The following is a 10,784-nucleotide window of genomic DNA, read 5'->3' on the forward strand; positions in this document are numbered from 1 at the left end:
GTTGTACGTAGAGCAGAAGACACACTGTGTGCCCGTGGTCAGAGCCAGTTCACACCTGTGGCCCAACATCCTTATCTGTAAAATAAATATCATATCTCAAGTGTTATGGGAATTAAATTAGATAATATAAAGTTTCTTTGTAAACTATAAATCACTAAATAAGTGTTATGTGTGATAATTATCAGGTCTCTCTGTCCCATAGGAAATGCCCCACCGTATTTTTCAACACCTCCACTCTTATTTCCTTGGCTCTTGAGCTCTTAAGATATAATAGCCCTAACGTAATACCTGAGCTTTTTTCCATCAGTAGCTTGACCAACAGACTTCATTCCAAATAAACTAGGTCATCCTCTTTGGCTCTTGGAACACAACTCTAATTTATTTACTTAGTTGGTTATTTCTTTCCTTCCTTTCTTCCTTTCCTTTTTCTTTTCTTGAGTCAGGGTCTCATTCTGTCACCCAGGCTGTAGTACAGTAGCGTGATCATGGCTCACTGCAGCCTCAACCTCCTGAGCCAAGCAATCCCCCAATTCTTTTATTTTTTGTAGGGACTGGATCTTGCTATGTTGCCTAGGCTGGTCTCAAACTCCTGGGCTCAAGCAGCCTTTCCACCTCAGCCTCGCAAAGTGCCAGGATTATAGGCATGAGCCATACTGCCTGACCTTTTTTGTTATTGTTTTTCTGATTTCTTTTTTTCTTTTCTTTTTTTTTTTTTTTTTTTTGTGAGATGAAGTTTCACTCTTGTTGCCCAGGCTGGAGTGCAATGGTGCAATCTCGGCTAACTGCAACCTCCACCTCCTGGGTTCAAGTGATTCTCCTGCCTCAGCCTCCCAAGTAGCTGGGATTACAGGCATGCGCCACCACGCCCAGCTCATTTTTGTATTTTTAGTAGAGACAGGGTTTCTCCATGTTGGTTAGGCTGATCTCGAACTGCCAACCTCAGGTGATCTGCCCGTCTTGGCCTCCTAAAGTGTTGGGATTACAGACGTGAGCCACCATGCCTGGCCTATTTTTCTAATTTCTACTTCACATTATTGCTGGTCTTTTTCCCTCTGTGTGGACTAGATTCTATTTTCAGAGCCCTTCTTCCTTTATCTAAACTGTTTCATGTCCAGTTCAATTTTTACCTCCTCAGTGAAATTTTTGCATTCTGCACCTCCTGTTAACTAGCCCCCAATAGTGCATAACAGCACACCCAGTCTTCATTAAACAGATTGAGTTATATACCATTCTACTATTGTTTCTTATGTGTACAGCTCCTTGAAGGGGCCAACCGAATCTGTACCTCCTTTTGTGTTTTTCACAGGACCTAGACCTTTCTTATTGTGGGTGCCATTATTTATAGGAGAGTGAGTCAAAGAAATAGTATAGCTTCGAAGTCATTCATTCCAAAACTTGACCTATCTTTGGTCACTTCATCCACCAACCTGCAATGGTCAAGTCCAAAGATCCCATTGACAAACACAAGAGTTCTGATAAAACATGATGAGCAGGGGGACCCCGCTCTCCCCCTCCCTCGGTAGGGACCAGTGGGTGCACCGCCCAAGTGTTACAGGCCCCTGTTGTTATTTTTTAAATTTACAAAATAAAAAACCTTGGTGAGTTACACATTGTTTTTTGAATGTCAATACTAGCTTTAAAATTGAGCTTCTTAATGTATTCTCAAAAGAGGCCCTAACACATGAACATCAAATGACACACATTATAATATTTAATTGATTAAAGTCTAATAGAAAATTCAATATTTTTAAAAAGTGAGGCACTTTTATTTAAAAGTGCCTCATGGCCAAGCATGGTGGCTCATGCCTCTAATCCCAGCACTTTGGGAGGCCAAGATGGGCACTTCGCAAGGTCAAGACATCGAGACCATCCTGGCCAACATGGTGAAACATGGTCTCTACTAAAAATACAAAAATTAGTTGGGCATGGTGGGGCAAGCCTGTAGTCCCAGCTACTCGGGAAGTGGAGGCAGGAGAATCACTTGAACCCAGGAGGTGGAGGTTGCAGTGAGATGAGATCCCACCATTGCACTCAGCATAGTGATAGAGCGAGACACTGTCTCAAAAAAAAAAAAAAGTGCCTCATGATAACCCTCAAACGTGTCGGCATTTAAGAAATGTGAACAACAGGCCCAGTGCAGTGGCTCACGCCTGTAATCCCAGCACTTTGGGAGGCCTAGGTGGGCAAATCACTTGAGGCCAGGAGTTCGAGATCAGCCTGGCCTATTAGTGAAACCCCATGTCTACTAAAAATACAAAAATTAGCCGGGTGTGGTGGCATCTGCCTATAGCCCCAGCTACTCAGGAGGCTGAGGCACAGGAATCACTCGAACCTGGGAGGCAGAGGTTGCAGTGAGCCGAGATCACGCCCCTGCACTTCAGCCTGGGTGACAGTAAGACTCCATCTCAAACACACACACACACACACACACACACACATAACAGTATTACAACTAGAAAATATTATTAATAATTATTTATACATGTAGTGATTGGGCCGTGAGACCAAAAGTACTTGATAAATATTGGAAGTCATAATAAGTGAAAAGGAACTTCACTGTTATTGTTAGTTAGGTTTATAGTTCTAAATTCCACGTGTTCATTGACAGGTATTTCATGACACTGAACTAGAGCAATAATTGATGTATTCAACTGTCCACCTCTGTATGATGATGTGAAAGTGCCATTTTTCCCTTTGGTGAGTAATCAAGAAACAGCCTCTGCCATTGTTCTTGTCTGGTCTTTTGAATGATTTTATTTAAGATTTGCTTTACTACAGTTCCCAACAAGGGAGATGATAGATGTCATCCCACAGAGGGAGGGGGAGAAAAACAATAAATCAGATTTATAATAAATTTTTTTAAAAGAACATATGTAATTTGAATAATTTTTGTTCATTTGTTTTTTCTAAATTGTAAATTTTCTAAATTTGTCTAAATTTACATATATTAATTATCAAATACAAAAAATACAAAATAAACACACACAAAAAAGCCAAGATGCTAAAAAAAAACCAGTTACGTTGTACTGCGTAGCAATGATTACATTTTGTTTTGCATCTTTTTTTAAATTAAAAAATTAATTATGCCTGTAATCCCAGCACTTTGGGAGGCCGAGACGGGCAGATCACATGAGGTCAGGGGTTCAAGACCAGCCTGACCAACATGGAGAAACCCTGTCTCTACTAAAAATACAAAAGTAGCTGGGCATGGTGGCACATGCCTGTAATCCCAGCTACTTGGGAGGCGGAGGCAGGAGAATCGCTTGTACCTGGGAGGCGGAGGTTGCAGTGAGCTGAGATTGCACCACTGCACTCCAGTCTGGGCAACAAGAGTGAGACCCTGCCTCAAAAAAAAAAAAAAAAAATTGAGACAGGGTCTCACTCTATCACCCAGGCTGGAGTGCAGTGGCGTGATCATAGCTAACTGCAGCTTCAAGCTCCTGGACTCAAGCAGTCCTCCCACTTCAGCCTCCCAAGTAGCTCGGAGCACTGACTGGAAAGAGAGTTAGGTTTGGGTGACTCCGTTGGGTGAAACACAGAGAAGGCAGCACAACACAACACATCAAATAACTGAAGCAGTTTTTTTTATTCCAGAGAGAAGCGGGTAACACACTTCACAGGGCTAACTGGAAGGGAGAGCCATCCAGGAGACCTGTGCTTGACGGGGATCAGTAGCAAGAGAGAGGGAGGGGCCTGGGAGTGGAATTCTTTATTGGGATTTAAGGTGCTATCTAAGCAGGTTTCCTACAGGGAGGTGCAATTTGGTTTAATGCAAGCAGCCATGAGTCTCTGCTGTAACTCAGAGGTGGTCACTGTTATATCCACATGGTTCATGTGGAGTATGGGGGGTCTGTGGGGTGAGTCAAGTAGGTTATATCTAGCTGTCCCATAATGAAGTAGTCCCCAGGAGAAGGTTGAATAAGGTAGATAACAGGATCAGTCACATTGAGAAACTGGGAGGAGGTGAACTGGAAACTGCTGAGGGTGACTGAACCCTGCTTCCGATATCAGAAAGTCCAATTTATATTTAAAAGGGATGCTGAGGCAACAAAAAAATTGTAAGAATTCACTACAATATACTTGGGTCCTTAGGCATAGGTCCTTAGTAGATTCTGTTTAGCACTATCTAAACCAGATTCAAATATCAGCATTTACATTTTAATTTAATATTAAATTAAATATCTAGCATTGAAAATTTTGATAGAAACAGCAAGAGAATGCAATAGCATTTTCTTAAGCCTCCTCCTTTGTGTCTTGAGTTTATTGTTATAGACTGCAGAGTGCTATGTATTTAATGGTTATGATTGTTTGATAAATATATAAAGGAATGAAATTTAATTTCTTTGGAATGATTAGTTCTTGGTATCAGCTTTACTTTGAAAATTTTTTTTTTCTTTTTAGGATCTTCCTAAGGTTTAACACATCTTTTATACAAAATAACAGATATGGATATAATATAAACCTATAGAAACAGCCTAATCTTCAATGTCTATGTATAAGGTGTAATGGCAACTCTTTTTCTGGTTGTCACGAACTTTACAGAAAGCAAAAACTCCTCAAGCCACCATTGACCATTGCCTTACTTCTCTTAATTTGGTTATTTTAAAAATACAGTGGTTGTTGAGACCCACTGTTGCAGTATCCTCAAGGTCCATGCCATAGGACTGTGTTATGAGTTCAAAAGTATTATAATCAGATTTTTAGTGTGGTAGTAAATTCCTCTCAAAGAAGTTCAATATGAGTCTGCTCAGTACTTTCAGTATGTCAGGTCCTCAGCAGGTGCTGATTTACCAATGACAAACCATCACCAAATTTTGTGCTAAAGTAAGGCAGGACCTAGGGAGGCTTCAGCTAGCTGAAAAGCTGACTGACACACGTATCTAGGAGAAGTTATAAGACACAATAAGTATTAAGGACTACAGCTAAAAAATATCATTAAGTAATAACCTCCCATTTAAATGTGGCTTTCTAATAACTGAATTGGGAAAACTTTCTGAAAAGTTATTAATTGGGCTTTTGTTCCAAAAAACCTTCTACCATATTTGGAAACTCATTTCTCAGTCTAGAAGTTCTCCACTATAAGTAGCATTTGTTCTGTGGTGGTGAAAAATTGAGATTTTTTCTAATCAACCATACTCTTCAATACAAAAGGAGAAAATATTTTTTAAATGATTTAGGTGAGAGTTGAAGAAGTTGCTGTGATTATATGCGGCATGAATTGATAGTTATTGTTACATCCAGTCCTAATCTTTTCATCAGATGTGGACTGGATCTAATAACTCCTTAAGTCCAGCAAGGCAACGGCAAATTAAACCTCTGGCCTACATACTTGCAACGCAAAACATTTAATGGATTTTGATAGAGTGAACTTTGGATTTGATGGAAATTTTTTACAATTTTTTTTCTTGGATGTATACAAACAATAAGCTTTTTCTTCTAACATGAGCAAAGTCCCTCAAATAGTGAGAGCTGGGTGGAGCTTCATTTGATGTTGGAGAGCTATGTGGAGCTTCATTTGATGCTGTTCCTCAAAAGTGGTTCTTGCTAAAGGATACAGTTTTTTTCCTTTAAAACACCATGTTCATTTTTTTTTGAGATGGGAGTCTCGCTGTGTCGCCCAGGCTGGAGTGCAGTGGCGCGATCTCGGCTTACTGCAAGCTCCGCCTCCCGGGTTCATGCTGGGATTACAGGCATGAGCCACCGTGCCTGGCCTATCCATTTCCTCTAGGTGACATAATTTGTTTGCATGGAGTTGTTTATAGTATTCTCTGAGGATCTTTTGTATTTCTGTGGGATTGGTTGTAATGTCATCTTTGTCATTTCTGATTGCACTTATTTGGTTCTTTGTTTAGCTATCAGCCTATCAATCTTGTTTTTTTTTAAAAAAATCTAATTATTGGTTTAATTGATCTTTTGTGTGGATTTTTGCATCTAGTCTCAAAAAAAAAAAACAAAACAGCACCTCAAAAAACATTTCATTTCATGCTTCTCTAATTTTAGTTGTTTCTCTTCTGCCAGCTTTGGGGTTCGTTTATTCTTTTTTTTTCTAGTTCCCTTAAGTGCAAAGTAGGAATATTAACTTCAGATATTTCTACCTTCTTGGCAAAGGCCTTTAGTGCTGTAAACTTTCCTCTTAACATTGCTTTAGCTGCATCCCAGAGATTTTGATATGTTTTGTCCCTATTTTCATTAATTTGAAAGAATTTTTTTATTTCTGCCTTAATTTAAATGTTCACCCCAGGAGTGATTCAGGAGCAAGTTATTTAATTTCTATGTATTTATGTATTTTTGAAAGATCTTCTTGATACTGATTTCTATTTTTGTTGCACTGTGGTCAGAGTGTGTGCCTGGTGTGATTTCAAACTTTTTGAATGTATTGAGGCTTTGCTTTTATGGTCAAGCATGTGGTTGATCTTACATTATGTTCTGTGAGCACATGAGAATGTATCTTCTGTGTTTATTGGGTAAAGTGTTCTGTAGATATCTATCAGGTCCAATTGGTCAACTGTCAAGTTTAAGCACAGAGTTAGTTTTCTACTTCAGTGATCTGTCTATTGCTGTCAGTGGGGTGTTGAAATCTCCTATTATTGTGTGGTTGTCTTAATCTTTTTGTAGGCCAAGAAAAACTTGTTTTATGAATTTGGGTGCTCCAGTATTGGGTGTGTACATATTTAGGCTAGGTCTTCTGGTTGGATTTTGCCCTTTAACATTCTATAATGCCTTTCTTTGTCCTTTTTATTGGTTAAAAACATGTTTTATCTAACATAAGAATAGCGACTCCTGCTCTTTTTTGTTTTCCATTTGCATGATAGAACTTTCTTCATCCCTTTACTTTCAGCCTGTGGATGTCATTAGGAGTGAGGAGCGTTTCTTGAAGACAGCAGATGATTGAGTCTTGTCTTTTGATCCAGACTGTCACTTTTTGCCTTTTAAGTGAGGAGTTTAGCCCATTTACATTCAGGGTTAGTACTGATATGTGAGATTTTCATCCTGTCATCATGTTGTTAGCTGGCTGTTGTATGGACTTGTTTGTGTGGTTGTTCTGTATTGCCTATGAGCTATATGCTTAAACGTGTTTTGTGGTAGCAGGTTCTTCCAATTTCACGTTTAGCACTTTCTAAAGGATCTCTTATAAGGCTGGTCTAGTTGAAATGAATTCCTTAAGTGCTTGTTTCTCTGAGCATTTTATTTCTCCATCACATATGAAGCTTTTTGGTGGGATATGAAATTCTTAATTGGAATTTATTTTCTTTAAGGACACTGAAAGCAGGTCCCCAGTCTCTTCTGGCTTGTAAGGTTTCTGCTGAAAAGTCTGCTGCTAGCCTGATGGGCTTCCCCATGTACATAACCTGGCCCTTCTCTTCTGCTTCCTTTAAGACTTTTTCCTTTTCCATTGACCTTGGTGAATCTGATGACGATGTGCCTTGAGGATGACCATCTTATATAGTATTTAGCTTGGGTTCTCCGTATTTCTTGGATTTGCATGTCAACCTTTCTAACAAGATTAGGGAAAGTGACATAAACTGTATCCTCAAATATATTTTCCAAGTGTTGATTCTCTCTCCTTTTCTCTCAGGAATGCCAATGAGTCATAGACTTGCTCTCTTTACATAATCCAATATTTCTCAGAAGTTTTGCTCATTTTTTAAAATTCTTTTTTTATTTTTGTCTGAGTTGGTTACAAGAGCTCTGAGATTCTTTCCTCAGCTTGGTCTGTTCTGCTGTTAATACTTCCAATTGTATTATAAAATTCTTACAGTGAATTTCTCAGCTATGGAAGTTCAGTTTGGTTCTTTCTTAAAATGGCTATTTCATCTTTCAGCTCTTGGATCACTTTACTGGAAACCTTGGATTCGTTTTCAGCTTTCTTCTGAATCTTGATGAGCTTTCTTGGCATCCAGATTCTGTATTCTACATCTGTCATTTCAGCCATTTCCAACTGGTTAAGAACCATTGCTAGGGAGCTAGTGGACTCATTTCGAGGTAAGGGGACCCTCTGGCTCTCTGAATTGCCAGAGTTCGTGTGCTGATTCTTTCTCATCTGAGAGGGTTGGTATTCCTTTAACTGTGGTGTAAGTTGAGCATAGTCAGTTGGCTGCATTTCTTCATGTTTTCCGAGGGCCAAGACTATGTGCAGGGTCTCTATTTGTGCTTGAATTTTTACCTTGGTTTTACAGGAAGGTATATCAGCAAACTATTTTTGTAGTTTAGGCTGAATTCCAGTAGATGGCACTTAGGAGTAATGGTCAGTAGACAGATCTTAGCCACTGGGCTTCTCTGTATTTCCTGGTGTTTCTGGCTGTGCTCTGCGGTACAGTGGGAAGAGGGTGACCACCTCATCAGGTCCGCTCTTGGGCCCTGGGGGAGCCCCTTCCAACCAATGGCACTGTGCCCGTGTTTCTTTTGTCAGGTGTGCTCCCTCAGGCAGAGGCTGCGGTAGGGAAATAGGCCACCCTTTTCCAGCCAGCTGGCCCTGCATAGGGAGGCACACCCACTGCTGTGGTAGCCCACAGGTTCATGTAACAGCCCTCTCAGTACTCTGAGAGTGTGGGCTCCTCTCCTGCTCTAGTGCCTGCTACAGATCTCGCCTTGGCACTCCCAAGCTGCCACACTGCAGCCCCAAGGCAAGCTCAGGCTTTTTGTTTCCTCCTCAGCTTAGGGACAACAGGAGTGTAGACCCGGGCAGTGGCAATGGCAGAGGGCCTATCAGTTGCCTCTGGGGACTCTACCCCAGACAAATGCAAAACCATAGCCAATTGTTATCAGCCAGGGTTGGGGCAGCTGTGCGGCTGGGCCCAAGCTGGGGGCCCTGCCTGAAGAGCAGGGAGGTCAGGCAACCCGACCTAGAAGACAGTCTGGCCTCCTCTCTGTAGGATGCTGAGAAAGTAGTCAGGCTCTTTGCCCTCTCCCTAGCCTGAGGGAAGCAAGAGTGGGTACTGTGGTGGCAGCAACTGCAGAGGCCTGTCAGTTGTCTCTGGAAGCTCCCTCCCAGAGAAACACAGAGCCACCACCAACTGGTGATCAGACAGGAGCTGTGCTGGGGGCCCAAGCCAGGAGGCATCCTGCCCAGTGAGTAGCGGCAGGACCAGAGACTCATGTGGAAAACGGTCTGGGTTGCCTTTCCATATGCCAGCTGTGGCAGGCTGGAGGCTCATGGCAGCTGTTGGGCTTTTTGCTCCCTCTCCAGCCTGAGGGCAGCAGGGGCATAGGCCATGGCAGGGCAGAGGGTCTGTTGGTTACTTCTGGGAGCTCCATCCCAGAGAAATGAGGGCTGTGACCAGATGGAGTGTACAGGCAGGGGGTAGGATGGCTGCGATAGAGGCCCAGGCCAGTGGGCCTTGCCTGGCAAGGTGCAGCAGAGGTGAGGCCTGCAGTCTATCCACCCCTCAGCACCACGGAGATGGCCCCTATCCTAGGGGCACATGAGAAAGCCTGGCCTACCTTAGCCGGACTATGGCAGCTGGGGCCATAGCAGCTCAGGGATCCAGATTGGCTTGAGCAGTGGCTCTGCCCAGACTCCAAGCAGCTCTGTGTGTCAGTCTAGAGCCCCAGGGTGTGTGTGTGGCGGGGGGAGGGCAAGTGGAGTCATGGACGATCTCCTGTGCCCGGGGATTGCAAATGTCCATGGCAGAAGTGTGTGTCCCCAGGAGCCTTCACTCACTCACCCTTTCCCTGCTGTAGGGAGCCTCCCCTTGCTCTCCACCAATCCCAGGTGGGCGGCTGTCCTGCCTTACTCCCCTCTGCTCTCTGTGACTCACCACTGCTTCCTCGATGAATCCCAACACAGCCTGCTGGATGATCAACCTGAAGAGCTTGTGTTCACTCACCACTCTGTCTCCTCTTGTGAGAGCTGCGCACACGAGCTGCTTCTAGTCAGCCATCTTGGCACTTCAGATATGTGTTTTCTTAAGTAGAATTTAGTAACTTGGAATGGAATCATCCAAAACTTAAGAGGAGACAGTTTAACTATTTTTTAAAATAGAGGGATAAAAACAGGTGGAGGGAGAAAGTAATTCTAGTGAGCCAAGTTCCATAACTTCAGTGCATAGAAATATTTTTGTCACCTATAGTGAAATTACATCAGGTGTCTTGCTGACTGAATACAATGCTTGTTGCAATAAAACCGCTGCCTTGAAACACTACTACACATCACTCTTCAACATTCCTGCCAGTTGGTTCCTAACATGGATGTAAAGAACTTCAATGAAATTCATCAGACTCAAATATTAAGTAAATAATTTAATGATAGAACACTGAAATTTCTTTAGACACAGTACTTTCAAGTTATATTTCTGCCTGGAGTACAGGTATGAAATAGCACAAATCGGACTCTGAATTAAGCAAACAGAATGAAAAAACATTCTCCTGACCTAAGCTTCCATTCCTCACTCCCACTTGCCTCAGACTCTTTCTATTGAAGATATATAGTTAAATCTCTAATAGACGGCCTGTGGGAAGATTTACTGCCAACAGGGATGACTGACTTGTTTCTGGGCACTGAGCAGGGGACTGTGGGCTCTGAAGCAGTTTACTTCCTGTGGAAAGCCAGTCCCATTTATATTTTGCTTCAATCCAGGCCTATTCAGATAAAGCACCACTCAGTAGCTACTGACCATTTAAGTATGGAGAGAAAAGTAAAGTAGAAAAATGGTTTTCACTTAAAGAAAGAAAAAGCAAATGGAAGACCAGCCATAATAGCCCTGTGGCACAAGAGACATGACAGGGATCTCCTCCCCAGATGGCCCCTGCTGTCTGTCAGTCCCTCATATCCCTGACCCTCTGGC

This window comes from Colobus angolensis, unplaced genomic scaffold (assembly GCF_000951035.1).
Source record: "Colobus angolensis palliatus isolate OR3802 unplaced genomic scaffold, Cang.pa_1.0 Scaffold214, whole genome shotgun sequence".
NCBI classification, from domain to species: Eukaryota; Metazoa; Chordata; class Mammalia; order Primates; family Cercopithecidae; genus Colobus; species Colobus angolensis.